At 39.2% G+C, this 25,175-nt stretch overlaps 1 long non-coding RNA gene across 5 annotated transcripts in view; it reads right to left on the bottom strand.

The window, feature by feature from the left end:
* The window catches only part of LOC105603203 (uncharacterized), a 55,412-nt gene that overhangs the window by 26,219 nt on the left and 4,018 nt on the right, over positions 1 to 25,175 (bottom strand). For 2 of the 5 annotated variants that reach the window (XR_009597257.1, XR_006056872.2), the window contains exon 2: positions 14,535 to 14,647. The exons of 2 other annotated variants lie outside the window; for them this stretch is intronic. This is a non-coding gene — a long non-coding RNA (uncharacterized LOC105603203). Of the gene's footprint in view, positions 1 to 3,215; positions 3,303 to 14,534; positions 14,648 to 25,175 lie in introns of all 5 variants that reach the window. One more of the 5 variants, XR_009597258.1, reaches the window with a different exon arrangement.

Raw genomic sequence — 25,175 nt, 5'->3', positions numbered from 1 at the left:
AATGAAGACAGAAAGACAAATATCATATGATATCACTTATATGTGGAATCTTAAAAACATTATACAAATCAACTTATTTATAAAACAGAAATGGACTCACAGATATAAAAAACAACCTTCTGGCTCATATAATATGTGCAACCTTTAAGATGTTTTAGTACCTTTATCTTTAAAACAAAATAAAGTACTTTACATGCATGACACATAACTGTATACACCCATCTATGTATACATATACAAAGGTGTTGCTGAGTTTTAGTATTTCATTGACTTGGAGGCATAATGTTATCAGTGCAGAGATTAAAAGCTGATAGTGCCTCATGTATATTACAGATTTTAATAAATTTTTAATTTAATGCATACTGTGGATTAAGACTGATAAACTGGAAAATACTAAAGCAAGTATTAAGACTCTATCATCTAAAACAGATTATCAATATAGAGAAGTTTTCTCATCCATTTATTCATTCATTCAATAATGTGAGTTGAGTTAGTTGAGATTAAATATTAAACTTGTATTGTGTACTGAACTGTAATAGGTAATTAGGAATACAAAAGCAGAATGACTTGGATTTGTTGACAGTAGGGAACTGTTGGATGTACCTGATCAGAAAAAGGGACATGATGCAATATACTAGGAAGGTTAATCTGGCAATTCATTTGAGGCAAATAAAAAGAGAAAATACAGCCTAGTGATAATAGCATGGACCTTAGAATTAGAGGGAGTAGGTTCAAATTCCAACTGCACTGAATAGAGAGCCCCCAAATAAAGCCACACCTATGGTCAATTACTCTTTGACAAGGGACGTACGAATATACAACGGACAAAAGACAGTCTTTTCAGGAAGTGGTATTGGGAAAACTGAACAGCCACGTGCAAATCAATGAAGTTAGAACACTCCCTCACACCATATACAAAAATAAACTCAAAATGGCTTAAAGACTGAAATGTAAGACTTGAACGTAAAACTCCTAACAGAGAACGTGGGCAAAATATTCTCTGACATAAATTGTATCAGCATTTTCATAGGTCAGTCTCCCCAGGCAACAGATATAAAAATGAAAATAAACAAATGGGACCTAATCAAACACAAGCTTTTGCACAGCAAAGGAAGCCATAAACAAAATGAAAAGATAACCTACAGACTGGGAGAAAATATTTGCAAATGATGTGACCAACAGAGGCCTAATTTCCACAACATACAAACAGCTCACTCAACAAAAAAACAACCCAAATGAAAAATAGGTAAAAGACCTAAAGGGACATTTCTCCAAAGGAAAAATACAGATGGCCAATAGCCACATGAAAAGATGCTCATTATCACTAATTATTAGAAAATGCAAATCAAAACTACAATGAGGTATCACCTCACACCAGTCAGAATGACCACCATCAAAAAATCTACAAATAACAAATGCTAGAGAAGGTATACAGAAAAGGGAACCCTTCTACACTGTTTGTGGGAATGTAAATTGGTGTAGCCACTATGAAGAAGAGTATGGATATGCCTTAAAAAACTAAAAATAGAGCTACCATATGATCCAGCAATCCCACTTCTGGGCATATATTTGGAGAAAATCATGATTTGAAGATACATGTACCCCAATGTTCTCAGCAGAACTACTTACAATAGCCAAGATATGGGAGAAATATAAATGTCTGTTAATAGATGAATGGATAAAGAAGAAGCGGTATATATACAAAATGGAATATTACTCAGCCATGAAAAATAATAAAAATGCCCTTTGTGACAATATGGATGGACCTAGAGATTATCATACTAAGTGAAGTAAGTCAGAAAGAGAAAGATAAATACCATATAACATCACAAATAGGACACAAATGAACCTATCTACGAAACTGAAACAGGCTCAGACATAGAGAACAGACCTATGGTTGCCAAAGGGGGAAGGAGGGGAAAGATAAACTAGGAGCATGGAATTAACAGACACAAACTACTATGTGTAAATCAGATAACAAGGTCCTATCGTATAGCACAAGGAACTATATTCAACATTATACAATAATCCACAATGGAAAGGACTATGAAAAAGAATACATATGACAACCTCAGTATGTATGGTGTGAAAAGGCACAACCTAATGGTCTGAGATACTGCTCTTTCTTTCTGACCTCAATCATCCAAATACATTACCATAAGTGTTGGAGAAGACTCTTGAGAGTCCCTTGGACAGCAAGGAGATCCAACCAGTCCATCCTAAAGGAGATCAGTCCTGGGTGTTCATTGGAAGGACTGATGTTGAAGCTGAAACTCTAATACTCTGGCCACCTGATGCAAAGAGCTGACTCATTTGAAAAGACCCTGATGCTGGGAAAGATTGAGGGCAGGAGGAGAAGGGACGACAGAGGATGAGATGGTTGGATGGCATCACCGACTTGATGGACATGGGTTTGGTGGGACTCTGGGAGTTGGTGATGGACAGGGAGGCCTGGTGTGCTGTGGTTCATGGGGTTGCAAAGAGTCAGACATGACTGAGTGACTGAACTGATCTGAACCATAAGTGAACCAAGACTGAGATTTATGCATATTGAAAACTGCTTAGCATTTCTGCAATTTCTGGAACAACACATGCCATAATGACGTGCATGCAAACTTGTCTGATTTAGACTCAACTTATGAGAATTACTTGCATCAGGCTTAGGTAAAGTAAGATTCTAACTCATCCACACCTTATTAACTGAAAAGCTCAAAACAAAACAAAACAAAACAAAAACCAGTCACTTGTTTTCTTTCTTGTTTCTTTCCAGACAGGGAATGAGAGAAGATAAAAAGGAAAAGGGAATGGGCTGTTAATCTCTCCCTTGAGGAAGATCCTCAGTGGTCTAGATAGAGGCTTCTTTTTATGCTTTAAATTCTGCTTTCCCAGGGGCTGAAGGGAAAAGTAAAGAGAATGAGAATTAAAAAAAGCATTTCATCAGAAGATGGAAAAGTTCAGAATTCTTCAGGTTTTCTACCTCTCTTGGTCAAGGTCAGATGAATCAAAGTAATCTTAAATGAGAAAGAGAAGAGAGCTAGTGCTGGAGAAAAGGGAGACAATAATGACAAAACAGAAGACTCTCCAATTGTTCAGCTCCTCTCAAGGCCATGGCACATACAAAGCCCACTGAGTCAGCAGTGAAGCAACAACCTAGAGTGGCATCTGCAAGGGGGCTCAGGCCCTGACTTGTGACTGAGACATTGAAACATAGGCACCTTGCCTCAGTGCCACAGCTGTTTTTCTCCCAGTCTAAGCTGAGCTGGGCTGATATGTCTTGCTTAAGTATCAGTCCCACTTCATGCCTGCAATAAAAGAAACAATGAAAGTGCATAAATAAAAATAAACTTCCCAGAATAAACTTCTACAAGACAATCTTTCAGCTATTTAAAGACAGAATCAAGTCCACGTAAGTTTGTCTCCTCCATAGTGTACATTTTTTCATCCCTTCAACTATACCTTGTATGATGTAGTTTAGCTTTTGATATACTCCTGCTGGTCAAAGTCATTTTCAAAATGTGACATCTAGTTCAGTTCAGTTGCTCAGTCTTGTCCGACTCTTTGCGACCTCATGAGTCACAGCACGCCAGGCCTCCCTGTCCATCACCAACTCCCAGAGTTTACTCAAACTCACGTCCATCAAGTCAGTGATGCCATCCAGCCATCTCATTCTCTGTTGTCCCCTTCTCCTCCTGCCCCCATTCCCTCCCAGCATCAGAGTCTTTTCCAATGAGTCAGCTCTTCATATGAGGTGGCCAAAGTATTAGAGTTTCAGCTTTAGCATCAGTCCTTCCAATGAACACCCAGGACTGATCTCCTTTAGAATGGACTGGTTGGATCTCCTTGCAGTCCAAGGGACTCGTGAGAGTCTTCTCCAACACCACAGTTCAAAAGCATCAATTCTTCGGCGCTCAGCCTTCTTCACAGTCCAAGTCTCACATCCATACATGACCACAGGAAAAACCATAGCCTTGACTAGACGGACCTTAGTCAGCAAAGTAACGTCTCTGCTTTTGAAAATACTATCTAGGTTGCTCATAACTTTTCTTCCAAGGAGTAAGCGTCTTTTAATTTCATGGCTGCAGTCACCATCTGCAGTGATTTTGGAGCCCCAAAAAATAAAGTCAGCCACTCTTTCCACTGTTTCCCCATCTGTTTGCCATGAGGTGATGGGACCAGATGCCATGATCTTAGTTTTCTGAATGTTGAGCTTTAAGCCAACTGTTTCACTCTCCTCTTTCACTTTCATTAAGAGGCTTTTAGTTCCTCTTCACTTTCTGACATAAGGGTGATGTCATCTGCATATCTGGGGTTACTGATATTTCTCCCAGCATTCTTGATTCCAGCTTGTGCTTCATCCAGCCCAGCTTTTCTCATGATGTACTCTGCATATAAGTTAAATAAGCAGGGTGACAATACACAGCCTTGACATACTCCTTTTCCTATTTGGAACCAGTCTGTTGTTCCATGTCCAGTTCTAACTGTTGCTTCCTAACCTGCAGATAGGTTTCTCAAGAGGCAGGTCAGGTGGTCTGGTATTCCCATCTCTTTCAGAATTTTCCACAGTTTATTGTGATCCACACAGTCAAAGGCTTTGGCATAGTCAATAAAGCAGAAATAGATGTTTTTCTGGAACTCTCTTACTTTTTCCATGATCCAGCAGATGTTGGCAATTTGATCTCTGGTTCCTCTGCCTTTTCTAAAACCAGCTTGAACATCAGGAAGTTCACAGTTCATATATTGCTGAAGCCTGGCTTGGAGAATTTTGAGCATTGCTTTACTAGCGTGTGCTGCCGCTGCTGCTGCTAAGAGATGAGTGCAATTGTGCGGTAGTTTGAGCATTCTTTGGTATTGCCTTTCTTTGGGATTGGAATGGAAACTGACCTTTTCCGGTCCTGTGGCCACTGCTGAGTTTTCCACATTTGCTGGCATATTGAGTGCAGCACTTTCACAGCATCATTTTTTAGGTTTTGAAATAGCTCAACTGGAATTCCATCACCTCCACTAGCTTTGTTCATAGTGGTGCTTCATAAGGTCCATTTGACTTCACATTCCAGGATGTCTGGCTCTAGGTGAGTGATCACCCCATCATGATTATCTTGGTCGTGAAGATCTTTTTCGTACAGTTCGTCCGCATATTCTTGCCACCTCTTCTTAATATCTTCTGCTTCTGTTAGGTCCATATCATTTCTGTCCTTTATCGAGCCCATCGTTGCATGAAATGTTTGCTTGGTATCTCTAGTTTTCTTGAAGAGATTTTTTCTCTATTTCTTTGCATTGATCGCTGAGGAAGGCTTTCTTATCTCTCCTTGCTATTCTTTGGTACTCTGCATTCAGATGGTTATATCTTTCCTTTTCTCCTTTTCTTTTCACTTCTCTTCTTTTCACAGCTATTTGTAAGTCCTCCTCAGACAGCCATTTTTCATTTTTGCATTTCTTTTCCATGGGGATGGTCTTGATCCCTGTCTCCTGTACAATGTCACGAACCTCTGTCCATAGTTCATCAGGCACTCTGTCTATCAGATCTAGACCCTTAAATCTATTTCCCACTTCCAGTGTATAATTATAAGGGATTTGTTTTAGGTCGTACCTGAATGGTCTAGTGGTTTTCCCTACTTTCTTCAATTTAAGTCTAAAGTTGGTAATAAGGAGTTCATGATCTGAGCCACAGTCAGCTCCCAGTCTTGTTTTTGCTTACTGTATAGAGCTTCTCCATTTTTGGCTGCAAAGAATATAATCAATCTGATTTCGGTGTTGACCATCTGGTGATGTCCATATGTAGAGTCTTCTCTTGTATTGTTGGAAGAGGTGACATCTAGAACTAAATGCAATCCATTGGATGTGAGAAGTTTACAAGGAGGAAAGGATATCATTTCCTTGTGACAGGACCAATGATTTCATAGTACTTATTTGAGCAAACTCTAGGAAATAGAGGAGGACAAAGGAGCTTGGTGTGCTATAGTCCATGGGGTTGCAAAGAGTTGGAGACGACTTAGTGACTGAACAACAACAATCTTTGAGAAGGGAACTGTCTTTGGAACTTACTAGTCTCAGGTCAATCCAAGCATCCTTTTCTATAGCAATCTTGACAGACAACCAGCTATCCCTTCTTGCACATGACCAACCAATAGAGAATGTGTCATCTATCCATTACTAAGATAACAGTGCAAAAAAAAAAATACCACCTAAAAATACAGTGACTTAAAACTATAAACGCTTATTTAGCTCATAATAAACAACTGGGACAGCAATTTACTCTGGGCTTGCCTGGGCAGTCCTAGACTTAACTCAACTCAGATGTCTGGATGTTGGCTGGCCAGTGCAGGAGACATTGCTGCTGGTTTGATGCTGGTTTGATCCCTGTCTTGGGAAGATCCCCTGGAGAAGGAAATGCCAACCTGCTCCACTATTCTTGCCTGGAAAATTCCATGGACAGAGGAGCCAGGCAGGCTACTGTCCATGAGGTTGCAAAGAGTTGGACACAACTGAGCACACACACACACCTTCAAGCCAGTTACAAATCCAACCCCTGTGTTTTTAATGTATAATGCCTTAAAAGCATGTTTGCATTTTAGTGTAAAACCTTAAAAAAAAAACTCAGAAGAACAGTAGAAATTAATTAATAATGACAAAATTATAGAGTTGTAGGAGAAAGTTTTCTACCAGGAGAGTTCTTCTATTTCAGTTGTCTGTCTATTCACAAGCCTGTACTTAGCTAATAGCATCCTTGTCTAGGTTGTTAATCCTTCTTTCCACAATAGTAATTGAACTGTGCAGAGAATTTATTAAAATTATAGCCTTGAGTGATACTGATTTGGAGGAGATACAACCTAATGATTTTTTCAAACATAAATTCTAATGCACATTATTTCTCATTCTAACATCTGTGATGAGCAGCTCTACATAAAAAAATCCTAAGGGTTCCAGGTAATCATGCCAGCTGTAACAACACAACATTAAAATGATTTCCTTATGTAAAATCTGGAAGAAGTTAGAGCTTTCTGATATTAGGCTTGTTTTTTGGCATACATAGGTTACTATGATCATCATCTAAGTTTATTTTGTATTTAGCAACTTTTATTTCCATTTTTACAACCCTCTTATGTCATTGAATCTTCCCTACAATCTACAACTCTGACTCAGTGAACACCAGGTGAATCACAAGCTATACTTGTTTTATTTTTAGTGCGAAGCATAATCCTGAGGGAGTTGCAAATGCTCAAAAACAAAAACCTTGTAAGGCCAAATAACATTCCTTTACACCATGGAGTGTCTCCCATTGCCTGAATCTTAATACATGTCAACAGAGGGGGCAGCATGATGCTTTCAGGAGAAACTGTGCCCTCTGCACTTTTCTGAGGCTTTTTTCACTGTGACAAAAAGCACAAAGGGCAAAAGAAGAATACCACGTTTAGTCTATCATACAACTTCATTTCTATTACTTACAGGCTGTCTGTGAGATGCATGGGAGAAAAGACAACCAGAGTATCTCCTTTCCAGACAAAACAAACTCTCTTATCAGAGATGAGAAAACTGTGCTAAAATTATGCTAAATTAAAGCATGTCAGGAAACAGGTTCCAAATAGGACTCAAAAGCTATTTTTAAACAAAGTGCCAGCTACTTACTCTGGTAGAAAGTTTGCCACTAATTAATTCTACTTTAGCTGTTTCTATTTGCTTTAGAAAACTTTGTATTTAATGTAGACTGTGGTAAGAAGTGAATTATGAATTAAAGCTGAACTTAAAACATTACTGTACAATTCAAGCGTTTTCTTTCCTTCCAGATGAATTTCATATGGATGAAATAACATAATGTCAGGCTTTAGTTTTACATCACAATGAATGTTTATCCTGAAAGTGGTCAATTGCTTGAGCACATTGTGGTTTAGCAGCAGCTTTGCCTAGAGATAGGACAAGGGTTTCTCTCTACAACCTACAGGAAGGGTGAGGCAGAATGACAAAAGGGAGGGATGTTAGTAAGTTGATAGATGAATGAATAAAGAAAATGTGGTATATACATATACATAAATAAATAAATAAATAAATATATATATATATATATATATATATAATGGAATATTACTCACTCAGCCAAAAAAAAAAGAATGAAATAATGCCATTTGCAGCAACTTAGATGGACCTAGAGATTATCATACTCAGTGAATAAGTGAAAGACAAATATTATATCACTTATATGTAGAATCTCAAAAAATAATACAAATGAACATATTTACAAAATAGAAATAGACTCACAGAAATAGAAAACAAACTTATGGTTACCAAAAGGGAATGAGGGAAAGGGAGGGAGGGAGGGAAGCACAAATTACTTTGGGATTAACAGATAAACACAACCATATACAAGGACTTCCCTGGTGGCTCAGATGGTAAAGCATCTGCTAACAATGTGTGAGACCTGGGTTCAATCCCTGGGTCAGGAAGATCTGGAGAAGTAAATGGCAACCCACTCCAGTATTCTTGCCTGGAAAATTCCATGGACAGAGGAGCCTGGTGGGCTACAGTCCATGAGGTTGCAAAAAGTTGGACACGACTGAGCGACCACTTTCTTTACTTTACTATATACAAAATAGATAAACAACAAGAACCTGCTGAACAGCACAGGGAACTCTATTAAATATCTTGTAATAACCTATATTAGAAAAGAATCTGAAAAAGAGTATATATATTAGACATATATATGTACATGGCTGAATCACTTTGCTGCATAGCCAAAATACTATAAATCAACTATACTTCAATTAAAAAAAAAAACAAATAATAGTTAGGAGAATAGGCTCTGGATCAAACTGTCCAGGTGTATGTGTGTGTGTCAAATGAATGAATATATATTCTCCAATTAAAACATTTAAACATCACAATATATTTTCCATTTCAGTTTGAACAACATAATTCTAAATTTGACTTTATCTATCAATCAGGGTCTTTGTAATTTTTGGATACAAGTCCCATTGTCTCATGCAAAGACTAGGTTTGGAAAAGCAGCAATTTTTGATCTTGGTACAATTGAAAAATTGAAAGAGAATGCTTGCCATCTAGTGGAGACCTATTAAACTTCAGTGCTGCTTCTGACTTGTGTCAAATTCCTGGTTTCAAGTGAATTGTTCATTTCTCATTTTTTGTGAGAAATTTCCTTCATATAATTTCTTATATAGATTTATAGGGGGAAAAGGGTCTGTGGTAGAACAAAATAATGATCATCATCATCAATATCAAGTTATCCTTTAATCAAACAGGATCTGCTTTATAAGATAACATATGTTTGGTTCAGTTCAGTTTAGTTGCTCAATCGTGTCCGACTATTTGAGACCCCATGAATTGCAGCACGCCATATTATAGTATTTTCAAGTCAGGCTTGAAAGAAAATTCCAGAAAATAATCAATAATAGAAAAGAAACATACTTGTTTAAGGAGTTACCAGCATTTCTTCCACAGTACCTACATAGAAGAGTCAAGAATATAAGTAGATTCTTGCTCCCAGATTTCTATCTGGTTTTAAGGTCCAGTTTTTCTGTAAGTAGTCTCCATTCTTTCATTAATTTTTTTGTGAATGAAAGTCTGATCATGAAGTTTCAAGCTATTTTGTCTTTCAAGGAATCATTTCCTTTTACCATCAAAACACACCCAAAACAATTTTCTTTTTTCTTTTTTTAATTTTATTTTCAATTTTCTTTTTTCTTAATGGAGTGTTTAGTAAGTACTTCTTGCGTTGAGTTCAGTATTACTTCTTTAATTACCATAGAGATTAAACCCTGAAGTAGCCAGGTCTTATGAAACTAACTCACATCTCAAGAAACAAATTACACTGGTAGGCTCACGGGCTGTGGCAATGATGTACAGTTCTTGCATCAGAAAGGAAACTAACCTACATGTTGAATAAGGTTCCTTCTTTCTAAAAATGAAGAAACTTGACAAAATATGGATGCTAATTCTTAAAAGAGGCAAGTAAGTGGATTCCATAAAATTAATTTGAAAGGTTAATAGTTTTAAAACATAATGAGACAGGAGCTATGGTTACGATGGGGGGAAAGGTGCTACTCAGACAGAGAGAAATATATTTGTGTGAAGAATAGAGTAGACAATGGTTCCCAGGACGTTCTATCTTTCAGCGTGAGCTTTCAGTGAGGCTACCTTTTAATCTATATTTTGAGCTGCTTATCCATCAACCAAGCTTGAGTTTTTAGTTACCCTTCAGGTAGTCATAGAGAATCCCCCAAAGAATCACAGGCATGTGATAAGGGAAGGGCACTGATATCACCATGCCATGGGGTCTATAATACCTGCTCATGAAGTTTGTTTATGCTATCTGGTCTTGCTTGTGCTTGCTCCAAATATACCACTTCCATCTGCAATGTGCTGTTGCTGGGTCTGTCTGGCCTTATCATTTGAGAAGTCTGAAAGGACTCAGTTCTCAAAAGAAAGTCATCTGATGATACATGGCCAGGCATCCTGCCTCCACCAGGGACCAGGAACATATCAAAAGGCACGTAATTCTCCATGGAAAATGGCATGACCTCACTCCAGAACTCAGAGTTTACATTACGATTTGCCCACTGAGGCCTGCCGCAAACTTCATGTAGCATCTTTTCTTACCAATACTTTTTTTTTTTAGTCTGCTCAACTGTATGACCCAGGTGGCACCATGGCCTGGACCTGTTGCTGAGCTCTGTCTTACTCAGGTTTAAAATGAAGTCGCTCAGTCGTGTCCAACTCTTTGCAACCCCATGGTAGCCTACCAGGCTCCTCTGTCCATGGGATTTTCCAGGCAAGAATCCTGGAGTGGGTTGCCATTTCCTTCTCCAGTAGATCTTCCTGACCCAGGGATTGAACCTGGGTCTCCTACATTGCAGGCAGATGCTTTACCATCTGAGTCACCAGAGAAGTCTAGATCCCATTTAAAGTCATCAACCTTTTATGCATATGGGCAGGAGAAGCATTACTAGCTACAGAATTATGCTTCCCCCTGAACTCAAGGACCCACCATTTATTGAACCTTTTAATTTAAAGATACAATAATTCCTTTTTTACTTTAGAAGAGAGATCTAGGCATACCACTGATCAACTGATCTCTAACATATGTACAGATGTGGCAGACACTTGACTCTTTATAGGATTTGTCAGCCACATTCCTGCACCATGTCTTACCAATACCTCCACAGTACTCTTTTGCAAATCCAACCCAATCGACATAATGTTATCAAAGTAAGTAATTCAGTTATATAGTGCAAAATGTCAAAATGGCCATATCTTCTCAGACTATATTATGACAGAAGGCAAGAGACTTAAAAACAACCCTGCACAAACCTATAAATGGATATTATTATCCATTCCATATGAATATAAATTGTTTTTTTTTTTCTGGGTAAAAGGAAATATTTTGGAGATCAACTTTCTCCTACTACTGAATGGATGTTTCTTAGCTCTGTATCTCATTACCTTGGCCAAGTTGCCATTAATTCTGTGTTATTTAGTCTGGTATGTGTGTAACACACTTGCTAATACTTTGCTGCTGTTCAGTTGCTAAGTCATGTCCGATTCCTTGTGATCCCAAGCACTACAGCATGCCAGGCTTTCCTGTCCTTTACTACCTCCTGGAGTTTGCTCAAACTCATGTCCATTGAGTTGGTGATGCCATCCAACCATCTCATCCTCTGTTGCCCTCTTCTCCTCTTGCCCTCAGTCTTTCCCGGCATCAGGGTCTTTTCCAAAATGTCAGCTTTACACATCACGTAGCCAAAGTATTGGAGCTTCAGCTTCAACATCAGTCCTTCCAATGAATATTCAGGACTGATCTCTTTTAGGATTGATTGGTTTGATCTCCTTGCTGTCCGAGGGACTCTCAAGAGTCTTCTCCAGCACCACAATTCGAGAGCATCAATTCTTTAGCACTCAGCCTTCTTGATGGTCCAATTCTCACATCCATACGTGACTATTGGAAAAACCATAGCTTTGACTACACAGACCTTTGTTGGCAAAGTGATGTCTCTGCTGTCTACGTTTGTCATAGCTTTTGCTAATATTACTCAGACCCAATTATCATTCAAAATATGCCAGTTAATCATAAGAGGGACCATTTGAGATTAGTAATAAAATAGGTCAAATGTATAACTACCAGAGGGCTTCCCAGGTGGCTCAGCTGGTAAAGAATCCACCTGCAATGCAGGAGACCTGGGTTCAATCCCTGGGTTGGGAAAATCCCCTGGAGAAGGGAAAGTCTACTCCCTCCAGTATTGTGGCCTGGAGAATTCCATGGACTGTATAGTCCATGGGGTCGCAAAGAGTTGGACACAACTGAGTGACTTTAACTCACTCATAACTAACAGAAGAAAACTGAAAAGTTTCCTCTACTGCAATCATTATTACCATGAGATATCTTAAGATCTTGAAACTAGCAAAGAGATGTTTCAAGTCAAAGCATGACTTTGGGACTTCCCTGGTGGTCCCAGTGGTTAAGCATCCACCTGCTGACACAGGGGGCCCAGCCTCAATCCCTGGTCAAGGAACTAGATCCCACATATTCCACAACTAAGAGTTTGGATGTCGCAACTAAACATCGTGCATGCTGCAACTAAAAATGAAAACATTCGGCATGCCACAACCAGAGATCCCAAGTGCTGCAACGAAGACCCGATGCTGCCAAATACACAAATGTTTCAAAAAAGAAAAGAGTTGATGACAGTAATGCTACACAATGCTCAATGTGTTCATTTGTTGGTTGGACATGCACCAAAGACAAAGTGAGAGTAAAATGCACAATTTAAAATAAGAATCTTTTTTCTTTTAATTTTATGTATATGTTGGGTGAAGAATTTTATGACCTGAAAAAGTCAAAATTGTCTTTTTTTAATAATGCATGAATAAAATGAATCTAAAATACAAGGTCTACCCTTTAGAAAATCATAGAATTATAGTTGAAAAGGAACTCAAGGTTACATGGTGCATATACCATTCTGGTATTTTACCCTCATGATATTATAGTTTCTCCAAAGCAATCACTAGCCTATATTTGAACCTGTGTGAGAACTTAATGTTTCTTAAGGTAGTGCGCTCCATTCTTGGAAAATTCTGACTGTTAACATTTTCTTATATTTAGCCAATATCTCTCTATAGCTTCCATTTACTAGTTCTAGTTCCAGTCCAAGGAGCCTTGCATAGCCTTGCATGTGTGTGTGCTGAGTCGATTCAGTCACACCCAACTCTTTGTGACACTATGGACTGTAGTCCACCAAGCTCCTCTGTCCACGGGACTCTCCAGGCAAAAATATTGGAATGGGTTGCCATGCTGTCCTCCAGGGGATCTTCTGGACCCAGGGATTGAATGTGTATTTCTTGTCTCCTACATTGGCAAGTGGGTTCTTTACAACTAGTGCCACTTGGGAAGCACCTGGTATTTAGGATAGTGCTGCCAAACATATGTGGGCTTTTTCTTTCAGCTTTATTGAGATTTTTTTTTTTTTGAGATTTTTATTTGACAAAAGCACTATATAAGTTTAAGGTATACAGCACAATGATTTGACTTATATCATAAGTTTAGTGAATATCCATCACTTAATACCGATAAAAATAAAATAAAATATATTTTTCTTGTGATGAGAACTCTTAGGATTTACTCTCTTAATAACTTTCATATGCAACACAGAGCAGTGTTTATTAATCATGTTGTACATTATATTCCTAGTACTTATTTATCTTATAACTGGAAGTTTGTACCTTTTGACCACCTTCAAAATTCCCTTTCTCCCTACCCCCATTTATGGTAAGCACAAATTTTATTTATTTTTCTACAACTTGCTTGTATTTTGAAGCATAACTGACCTACAACACTATGCCAGTTCCTTGTATACAACATAGTGATCAGATACACGACAAAACGATCACCATGATAAATCGTTACCATCTGTTAACCTATGAAAGTATTACATTACTATTGACTGCTATTATTTTCCATGTGACTGATAATTACAAATTATTTTAGAATCGAAAGTTTGCACCTCTTAATCTCTCTCAACTATTTCACTCATCCTCTCCTATCTCCCTTCTCTCTGGCAACCACTTGTTTGTTCTTTGTATCTATATTGTTATGCCTGTTCGTTTGTTTTGCTTTTTAGATTCTACATATAAATGAAATAATACAGTATTTGTCTTTCTCTATCTGACTTAATTCACTTAGTGTAATATCCCCTAGGTCTATGTTGTCACAAACAGCAAGAAACTTAAGATGACATAGAAAAATGTAAAGATATATCACATTCATGGATTGGAAGAATTAATATTGTTTAAAAGGCCATAATACACAAAGTAATCTACAAATTTAGTTCAATCCCTATGAAAATACCATTGACATTTTTCACAGTACTAGAACAAATAATCCTGAAATTTGTATGGAAACACAATACTGAATAGCCAAAACAGTCTTTAGAAAGAAGACTAAGGTCAGGGTATCACACAGCTTGATTTTAAACTATACTACAAAGCTACAGTAATTAAAACAGTATGGTGCTGGCACAAAAACAGACATATACCTCAATAGTTGTCAGTCCAAGAAGCAAAACTAACCAGCTGCTCCACATCAGGGTGGAGAACTGGAAGGACTCCAGAGAACTTGGCATCTCAATCAAGACTTCTATCCTGTCCTCTTGAAAATGGAAAAGAAAGGAAAACAAATAAGAAAATCAGAGAATTCATTAGAAAACTGAGCAAAAAGCAGAAATTCAGGGCACAAATTTATGGAAAGTCATAAGAAGAAAGTAAGCTCCTCAATACCCACCTCCCTCCTCATGCCAAAATCCTTGGATTTCCTAAAGTTAAACAGTAAACAGTATAGACTAACTTTATTTGGCTGTTAAATAAAAGGGTAATCTCAGAAGGCTAGAGAATCTGAGAATATTTAGGATGCACACATTACTTTTATACTACTTTTCTACCATATTTCTGCTGTTGGTTACCATTTTGAGGAACTCAAATACACGACCTTATTTCTACTCCAACAAGACTCATATCTATCCCAATTAAATTATATTTGGTATATTTAGCCCATTACTTAAGCTTTTAGAGGATATTTTAGATCCTAATTTTATCATATCATATACTCTTTACCATAGAGTCATAGTGATGGCACATTTGATTAGCCTTTCTTTATTATTCTCATCAATATCTTCAGTAAAAATGTTAAGTCTCACAAGGTAAGAGGGAGAGCTTTTTGTTATTTTAGAAATTGCACACATATCACCCCATGTTCTCAGATTTAAGACGTTCTTGTCAACTGTCCTGCTGAAGCCCATTAATGCTACTCTAGCATTTTCTTGATCTTCCCAATGAGTCACCCCATTAATTTAAAGCTGTTTGAAATGTGTCTGGGAATTTTCTCTGCAGATAATGACAAATAAAAAGAAATAATGAGCAAGGATTATTTTCCCTATCAATATGATGGTTCTAAACTACTTTACAAACTAAGATCAGACTTTTCTTTTACAGTGATATCTTTTTGACCCCAAATAGCCAAAGCAATCTTAAGAAAGAAGAACAAAGCTGGAGCCATCATACTCCCTGACTTCAAACTATGTTTCATATATTGGATTACAGTAATCAAAACAGTATGACATTGGCATAAAAACAGGCAGACAGGTCAATGGAAAAGAATAAAGAGCCCAGAAATAAACCCATGTACATAAAGTAAATTAACTTACAGAATCTTTTCAATAAAAAGTACTGGGAAAACCAGACAGCCACATGCAAAAGAATTAGGTTGGACCCCTATCTTATACCATACATAACAATTACTAAAAATAGATTAAAGACTTGAAACCATAAAACTCTTAGAAGAAAACATAAGCAATAAGCTCCTTGACATCAGTCTTGGTGATGATTTAACTTGGCAACAAAAGCAAAAGTAAAGTAAACAACTAGGATTACATCAAACTAAAAAGCTTCTGCAAAGAAAACATCAACAAAATTAAAAGATAGCCTACAGGAAAGAAAAGAAAAAAATTCAAAAATGGGCAGAGGATTTTAACAGACCTTTTTTTAAAGACACATATAATTGGCCAACAGACTTTGATAAGATGCTTAATATCCTTAATAATGTGGGAAATTCAAATCAAAACCACAATGAGATATCACCTTAACCCTGCTAAAAGGGCTATTATCAAAATGACAAAAAAACATCAAGTGTTGATAAAGATGTAGAGAAAAAGGAAGCCTGTGCACTGTTGATAGAAATGTTAACTGGTGTAACCATTATAGAAAGCAGTATGGAGATAGCTTGAAAAATTAAAAATAGAACTACCATCTGATCCAGCAATTCCACTGCTGGGTATTTAATCAAAGGGAAAAAAAAGACTAACTCAAAAAGACATTAGTACCCCATATTCACTGCAGCATTATTTACAATAGCCAGGACTTTGGAACAACCTGAGTGTCCACCGATGTGTGAATAGATAAAGAAGTTATGGTGTATAAATGGAATATTATTCAGTCTTAACAAGAATGAAATCTTGCCATTTGTGACAACATATTGATAGGAGCTGGAGGGCATTATGTTAAGTGAAATAAGTCAGAGAAAGACATATGTTATGATTTCACTTGTATGTGAAATCTAAAAGAAAAAAAAATCTCACAGAGAACAGATTGGTGGTTGCCAGAGGCAAGGGTTGGGGGATGGGCAAATGGGTAACGGAGTCAAAAGGTACAAACTTCTTAAAAATGCTCAGAAGTGCTTCTTCTTGCTTATCTCTGAGTTCATCTAGACATTTAGTCTCACAAGATCAGAACAGGTCACACTTGGAGCCAAAAGATGCAAGGACAGACAGCACAGCAAGCAAGCAGGGCAGTATCCGGCATTCTCCTTATGTAGGAGTCTCAAAGCAATCCACCAACCCAGGGGCTGGCTCATCTTCCCCCAAATAACAGCTCAAGTGGGAGAGAATGAGACCCAAATGGACACGTGCGATCGGGGAACTAGGATCCTGCAAGCTGTACAGCATGGCCTCAATAAATAAATACCTGTGAAGTGACCAAAAAAAGACCAAAACTCATCAATACCCCAAACCAAGACTGACAGGCCTTTCAGTACTGGAGTCAAAGAGACATCACATTTACTAGGAGACAGAATTTTGCTGGAAAAAAGCATATAAATTCTGCTTCATGAAACAGATTGCCTAAAAGGGAATTAGAAGTTAAAGCATAGTTCACCACTGTCTGCTTCTGAAATCATGGATACATGGTCTCCAACAATCAGAAATTTAGAAAATCATTCCTTTTTTCAAAAGGGCCAATCCATGAATTGACTCTATTTCTTCCTTACGGTGAGGAGTCCATTTTCAGTGGTCTTCTATATTTCTGCTTGTGTTGTAAAGAGGCACTGACAACTTTTGCCCCAGACTACTTTTTCAAGGATGTTTGTGTGGAAAACAGTTTTGAAAGATAGAAAATGATGTCTCCTTCTAAAGCTGCTGCTGCTGCTGCTAAGTCACATCAGTCGTGTCCGACTCTGTGTGACCCCATAGCAGCCCACCAGGCTCAGCTTCCTTCTAAAGCAGAAGGTAGATTTGTTTCCTGACAGGATGGTAAGGTTTCTAGTGAATGTTTTAGCGAAAACTGACCTGGTAGACAAGAGATACCAGAGAACTAACCTGCAGAGGGAAGGAACCTAGTAAGACCTGAACTTATTTGTACTGCAAATCCCAGCAGGTTTCAGGAACTGGAGGCTGCAGGTACATTTGAAGGCAAAGTGTAGAGTTGAGCTGAAAACAGGAGAAATGGTTGAAAGTCTGTATCTTAATAAAATAGTATCCCAGACCTCATCCCCAGCCTAAGACCTGGGACACCTCTCAGTGCTAAGAGATAAGCTGCCATCTGAAGACAGGAGGTGAAATGAACATTTTCATAATGAAAGGTGACATCCCTGGCGCTCTTGCTTTGTCCCTCTCACAGAACACGAGCAGACAGGTTTACATTCTGGGCTGGTTGTTCTCTGTTAGGCTCTCCTGACCGGTTACGACTCTCTGCCCTGCCCTGGGAAGATAACCTCTAGGGACTGCCTCACCTTGGCTTCCATTTGGAATCAGTCAGTGAGAGGAACCAACAGAACAAAAGGTAGAAGGAGAGAGGAACTGGGCTATTCATTCTACTCCCCCTGACTCCCACAATTTTTTCTTGGCAGTGGCTGCACTCCTCTGCTTTCACACATAGTCACTGTTGGGTGTACTCTCACACACTGTTACAGATCTTGCCCAGTTCCAGAATGCTTTTCCTTCCCCTCCCCGCTTTAGGTCTAGAAGGAGATAAAGGCTTCCAATTGGTTTTAGTCCTTGGGTATTCCACCATCCCTTGATGGTTTCTGTTGGTAAAGATTCCCTTCATTAAATTCTCTTCAAGGGACCCTTCTATTACTCTCTTCAATTACCCCCTTTGAGTGATCCATCTGCTTCATACAGGTCCAAACAGATACATATTCCACAGAAATTTTGCAGGATTTCTCGACTGGATCTGAACAACCCCAAGATAAGAACTTTTGATGTTTGTGTGTAAACAAAAGGAAACAATGTGAATTAATGCCCAGAGGCATGAAAAGACTCATGTATTAATAGTTCCAGGAACTATTAATACACGTGTTACTAGGTGTTATGTGTGAACTGAGGAGTGATTAGAGAGGAGGCTTAAAAGCAGACAAATGCCAACTCACAGATATCTTTCTTTTTAAATTTTTTTAAAATTGAAGGATAATGGCTTTATAGAATTTTGTTGTTTTCTGTCAAACCTCAACATGAATCAGCCATAGGTATACATATATCCCCTCCCTTTGAACCTCCCTCCCAGGTTGATACAGAGCCCCTGTTTGAGTTTCCTGAGCCATACAGCAAATCCCGTTGACTACCTATTTTACATATGGTAATATAAGTTTCCATGTTACTCCTTCCATACATCTCACCCTCTCCTCCCATCTCCCCATGTCCATAAGTCTATTCTCTATGTCTGTTTCTCTATTGCTGCCCTGTAAATAAATTCTTCAGTATCATTTTTCTAGATTCCATATATAAGAGTTAGAATACGATATTTTTCTCTTTCTGACTCACTTCACAGGTATCTTTTAAGCCACATCAAAGAGCTTGGACTTTACCCTGTAGGCTCTTGGGAGGTAATAAAGGATTTCAAGTTTGAGTTTTAAATCAATCAAGCTGGAGGCAATATGAAGGAAAATTTTGAGATGGGCAAGGCTGTAAAATGGTTAATAGGACAGAGACAACTGCAATAGTTTCAGTGAAAAATATTGAAGGCTCTAACTCACAAAGTGGCAGAAGAATGTAGGAAATGGACAGGAAATTAGTGGCCATTTGAAACTGGGAGTCAGAAAAAGGAAATAAAGGGTAGGGGGGAATCCAGAATGACTTTTGGGTTCTGATTTGTTCAGGTGTCAAGTCATGTCCGACCCTTTGTGACACCACGGATTGCAGTATGCCAGGTTTTTCTGTCTTCCACTGTCTTCTGTCTCCCGGAGTTTGCTCAAATTTATGGTGATTGAGTTGGTGATACTATCTAACCATTTCATCCTCTGCCACCATTCTCTTTCCTTCAATCTTTCCCAGCATCAGAGTCTTTTCCAATGAGTCAGCTCTTCTCATCAGGTAGCTGAGAAATGGAGTATTTCCTGCCATGTCAATAAACAAGAATGCCACAGCCATCAGCAATTACAGCCGTCACCAGGTCCAAGTTTTCTCTGCTCACCGCACAATGAATCCAAGAGATGAGGGGCTGAGGCAAGGAAGAGACTTTATTCGGGGAGCCAGCTGACCAAGAAGATGGCAGGCTAATGCCTCAAAATAACCATCTTATTGGGGTCTGGACGTCAGGCTCTTTTATACATCAAGATGGGGGAAGGGAGGAAGCAAGGTGAAAAGGCCATTAATCTTGCAAACATCTCCTAGAATGGCTAGCCTCAGGCAAGGGATGTATTAATTTCTTCCTTCCTGCCACCTACAGGTGGACAGGGTTCTGAACAAAGGCACTGTAATTTAACAGTCAGGCTGAGGGGCAGGATTCTCTGAGGCAGGCCATTTTGTATGATTATAATAAGAAAAGCAACAGAAAGCAAGTTAAAGAAACAGTTCCAACATGGAGTCAGAATTGGCTTCTTTTCTGCAACACAGCCACTCCATACAGCGAGCAACTGAGGAAAAACACAAGATACCTCAGATAGCTGAGATGCATATGAAAGGAATGTTTTCAGTGAGCCCAGACTCTCGCATCTTCTTATGTACAGAAAAGTGCTAAATTCCTTAACTTGAGGTATCTGGTTTTCTTTAATTCACAAAAATACTTTTGATGTTCAGACTACCTACCCTTTGTTGCAAACTTCTATATAATCCGACTCCTCCCCACTTCCTGCCTTCTTAGAGCAGTCCTCTAAGGATTACTCGAGATGAGGTCTCCCACGCTTGAAGTCCAAAAAATTCCCACTGAATAAAACATAATTCTCAACTTTTAGGTTGTGACTGTTTTTAAACCGACATGGTCAAAGTATTGGAGCTTTGGCTTCAGCATCAGTCCTTCTATTGGATATTTAGGGTTGATATCTTTTAGGATTGACAGGTTTGATCTCCTTGCAGTCCAGGAGACTCCCAAGAGTCTTCTCCAGCACCACAGCTAGAAAGCATCAATTCCTTGGCGCTCAGCCTTCAAGGTCCACCTCTCACATCCGTACATCGACTACTGGAAAAACCATAGCTTTGACTATACTCACCCTTGTCAGCAAAGTGATGTTTCTGTTTTTTAATATGCTGTCTAGGTTTGTCATAGCTTTCCTTCCAAGGAACAAGTGACTTTTGCTTTCATTGTTTCAGTCACTGTCCACAGTGATTTTGGAGCCCAACGTGTCACTGCAGGGGCTTTTCGGGTGGTGCAGTTGGTAAAGAACCTGCCTACAAATGCAGGAGACATAAGAAACATGGGTGTCACTGCAATGGATAAACACTCTTTCAGTGAAATAAAGAGCAGAGGAGAAGAGAGTTTAAGATTGGGATTTACTGAGGGGAAGCCTGGGGTGGAGGAAAGGAGGGGGATGCGGAAGAGTGAAGGGAAGAAGATTGATGCAGTCATATTATGAATATGTTGGACTTAAAATACCTGTGGGAAATCTAACCACAAGAAAAGAGCTTCCCTTCAATCTACTCAACCTGGTCACTGTGGAAGACCCTGGACTCTTGAGTTTGCCTCTTTCCTTAACCTGGGAAGCCAGGTGCAAAACCACAGAAAAAAAGGCAGATAAAGTTGCCTTTAACCTTAAAGAAGTAGGCGAGACCAGAATAAAAGGCTACCAGTGCAACCAACTATTTAACCACATGATGGTATAAGAGCTAAGAATAGCCCTAGTTAGACCCTCCTTCACTGGGCAAAAGTGAAACTGAAGTCACTTAGTCGTGTCAGACTCTTTGTGACCCCATGGACTGTAATCTATCAGGCTCCTCCGAGCATGGGATTTTCCAGGCAAAAATGCTGGAGTGGGTTGCCATTTCCTTCTCCAGGGGATCTTCCCGACCCAGGGGTCGAATCTGGGTCTCCTGCATTGCAGGCAGACACTTTTACTATCTGAGCCACCAGGGAAGATGGTGGCTGGGCAAAGCTATCACTTATGCTGTGGCATATTTTCTTTGTTTTTGTTACTATGGAAGAGATGATATTCCTTCATCCCCAATATGTTTCCTAGGAATAATCTCAGCAGGGGTAGGAGATGAAAGCTGAAGGATTAGAGTTAGATAGATTTGGGGCATTTCCTCAAAGACTGGGAAGGGACAGGGATATTGTGGTTTCAGATGACAGAATTAAGCCAAGTTGTTTTCAAGTTAGCCACTATTTAGAAAAAGAGATATTTGACAGAATATAGTAGGAAGCAGGGTTGGGAAAATCAAACCATTTTCTATTTAACTGCTAATAATCTGAGACTCTTTAATAAATTGGTTTCATTTTTATCTTTTACTTCAAGTTGGCTTTAGTGTAGTGTCTATACCTATTAGTATGAACTGACAAAAGAGGAACACAATGCAGCCTATAAAATTCATGCATGCAGGCTTAGTCGCTCAGTCACGTCTGACTCTGCGACCCCACGGACTATAGCCCACCAGTCTCCTCTGTCCATGGGGATTCTCCAGGCAAGAATAATGGAGTGGGTTGCCATGCCCTTCTCCAGGGGATCTTCCCAACCCAGGGATCAAACTCAGGTCTCTCACATTGCAGGTGGATTCTTTACCATCTGAACCACCAGGGAAGCCCAAGAATACTGGAATGGGCAGCCTATTCCTTCTCCAGGCAATCTTCCCAACCCAGGAATTGAACTGGGGTCTCCTGAATTGCAGGCAGATTCTTTACCAGCTGATCTACCAGGGAAGCCATCATATTAAATCATAGACACCTCACTTCACATTTATCTATAACTAAAATACTGGTTATAGTAAGTATTACAGACAGAGTTAGTACCATCAGGCTTCTCATGTTACCCTAACCTCAGCCTAAAACCAGCTGGACTATCCATATCAATCACTGGTCCTATGGTGATTGCAGCCATGAAATTAAAAGACACTTACTTCTTGGAAGGAAAATTATGACCAACCTAGATAGCATATTAAAAAGCAGAGATATTACTTTGCCAACAAAGGTCTGTCTAGTCAAGGCTATGGTTTTTCCAGTGGTCATGTATGGATGTGAGAGTTGGACTGTGAAGAAAGCTGAGTGCCAAAGAATTGATGCTTTTGAACTGTGGTGTTGGAGAAGACTCTTGAGAGTCCCTTGGGCTTCAAGGAGATCCAACCAGTCCATCCTAAAGGAGATCAGTCCTGGGTGTTCATTGGAAGGACTGATGCTGAGGCTGAAACTCCAATACTTTGGCCATCTCATGTGAAGAGTTGACTCATTAGAAAAGACTCTGATGCTGGGAGGGATTGGGGGCAGGAAAAGAAGGGGATGACAGAGGATGAGATGGCTGGATGGCATCACCGACTCTATGGACATGAGTCTGAGTGAACTCCGGGAGTTGGTGATGGACAGGGAGGCCTGACGTGCTACGATTCATGGGGTCACAAAGAGCTGGACACGACTGAGCGACTGAACTGAACTGAACTAAAACTTTAGGGACACCTAGGAAGGCCCCTATCTCTGATACTCCAAGATCTCACGTGCTTACCATTCAGCCTTCCAATTTTATTTGCTTAACTCCTATTTTCATTCTTATCCCAAAGAAAGGTAATGCCAAAGAAAGTTTAAACTAATGCAAATTGTACTCATCTCACGTGCTAGCAAAATAATACTCAAAATTCTCCAAACCAGGTTTCAATAGTATGTGAACCGAGAACTTCCAGATGTTCAAGCTGGATTTAGAAAAGGCAGAGGAATCAGAGATCAAATTGCCAACATCCACTAGATCATCGAAAAACCAAGAGAGTTCTAGAAAAACATCTATTTCTGCTTTATTGACTACACCAAAGCCCTTGACTGTGTAGGTCACAACAAACTGTGGAAAATTTTTTAAGAGATGGGAATACCAGACTACCTGATCTGCCTCTTGAGAAATCTGTATGCAGGTCAGGAAGCAACAGTGGTATATATTTACTTGGCCATGAAAAATGATGAAAATAATGCCATCTGCAGAAATGTGGATGGACCTAGAGATTACCGTACTAAGTGAAGTAAGTCAGACAGAAAAAGAAAATTTCATGATTGCCGGGAGCTGGCATGAGGAGTCCCGCCCGTGGCAAAGGTCATGAGGTTGACGGGCCCGACAGGCAAAGGAGAGTCAGGCCTTAAGGGAGCCTCGCTGGATCTGCCCCAAAACCAGAGTCTGCCTGCCTTATTGCATTGTGCTTTTCGCCTACTCTTCTGACATTATATGGTGGGCTATCCCCCACCACCTCTCTCTGAAAAGGAGTTAACTTAGGACTCCAGTTAATAAATCTCCTGGGCGTGACAAGGGTTTCAGTCCAAAATCCTCTCTGCTGGCACACTAGCTTGTGTGACAGGATTATCTACACTCCTGCTACTAGTACTTTACAACCTCTCAACCATAAACAGCACAGAGAGTTTGGAGTATTTTGACAGTCTTAGTTAGCATAGGGTTTTTCTAAAGATAAAAATCATGTTGGTGAAGGGTTTCATTGCTGAGTTAATGACTGCCGCCAGGCCTCCATATCCTTAGGCACCTGGGAGTATGTTAATCGATGTAACTGGAATGTAGAAAAAGAAATATAGTAGTTTTGATGTTAGCAATACTAGACCTTGGAGTTAATGAATTTTCTCTTTTGTTATAGATCACTGTATTCCTCTTTCTTTGTTATAGATCATTGTGTCCTTGCTGTGTAAAAATGTAACTTTATCACTATCTTAAGACTAAATAGATCTTAAGGGGAAACAAGTTTTCTGATCGATTAATTTTTATCAACAGAAAGAAAGGTGGGGCCATAAAATGTTAATCGGTCTCCAGACCAGAAGATATTGTGAACAAACCCTTGTAAGAACAGACCCTTGTAAGAACAAAGATATGCTGAGAACACATTTATCTCTATGTACAACTAAAAGTATAAAAGTGGACCTGGAAAATGAAGAAACGGACCAGATCCTGGAAAGACTGGTTTCCCCCGTGTTGTCTTTTTCATTTTCTGGCTGAATTCCCATCTGGAGCGTGGAGGCTCGCCATGTCTACTTACCTGCCTTGGCTTCTAAGACCCACGTGAGAGGGAGCCCAAGGCAGGGCACCCTCTGCTATTCAAGCAGGCGCTGGTGGCCTACATAGGTGGTGCAAACTCCTTGTCTTGGAGTTTTATTGGTTTTCTGCATAAACCAAGTTATTCAGCATCTTCACTTATTTTCCTACTACACTATTTCTTTATAATCTCCCTCCATATCTTTATTTAAGCAATTAATTCCTCAGATGCCAACGCCATCCATGCTTCGAATTCCCTGGATCCACCGGGCTAGGATTGCTTATATGTGGAATCTTAAAAAAAAAAGAAATGAACTTAAACACAAAACAGAAATAGACTTACAGACATAGAAAACAAACTTATGGTTACAAAAGGGGAAGTGGGGGAGGGATAAATTAGGAATTAAGATGAAATATACACACTACTACATATAAAATAGATAATCAACAAGGACCTTCTATATAGCACAAAGAACTATAC

The sequence above is a fragment of the Ovis aries genome, chromosome 18 (assembly GCF_016772045.2).
Source record: "Ovis aries strain OAR_USU_Benz2616 breed Rambouillet chromosome 18, ARS-UI_Ramb_v3.0, whole genome shotgun sequence".
Classification (NCBI taxonomy): domain Eukaryota; kingdom Metazoa; phylum Chordata; class Mammalia; order Artiodactyla; family Bovidae; genus Ovis; species Ovis aries.
The sequence above is the reverse complement of the archived record's forward strand: the minus strand, read 5'-3'. Positions and strand labels throughout refer to the sequence as shown.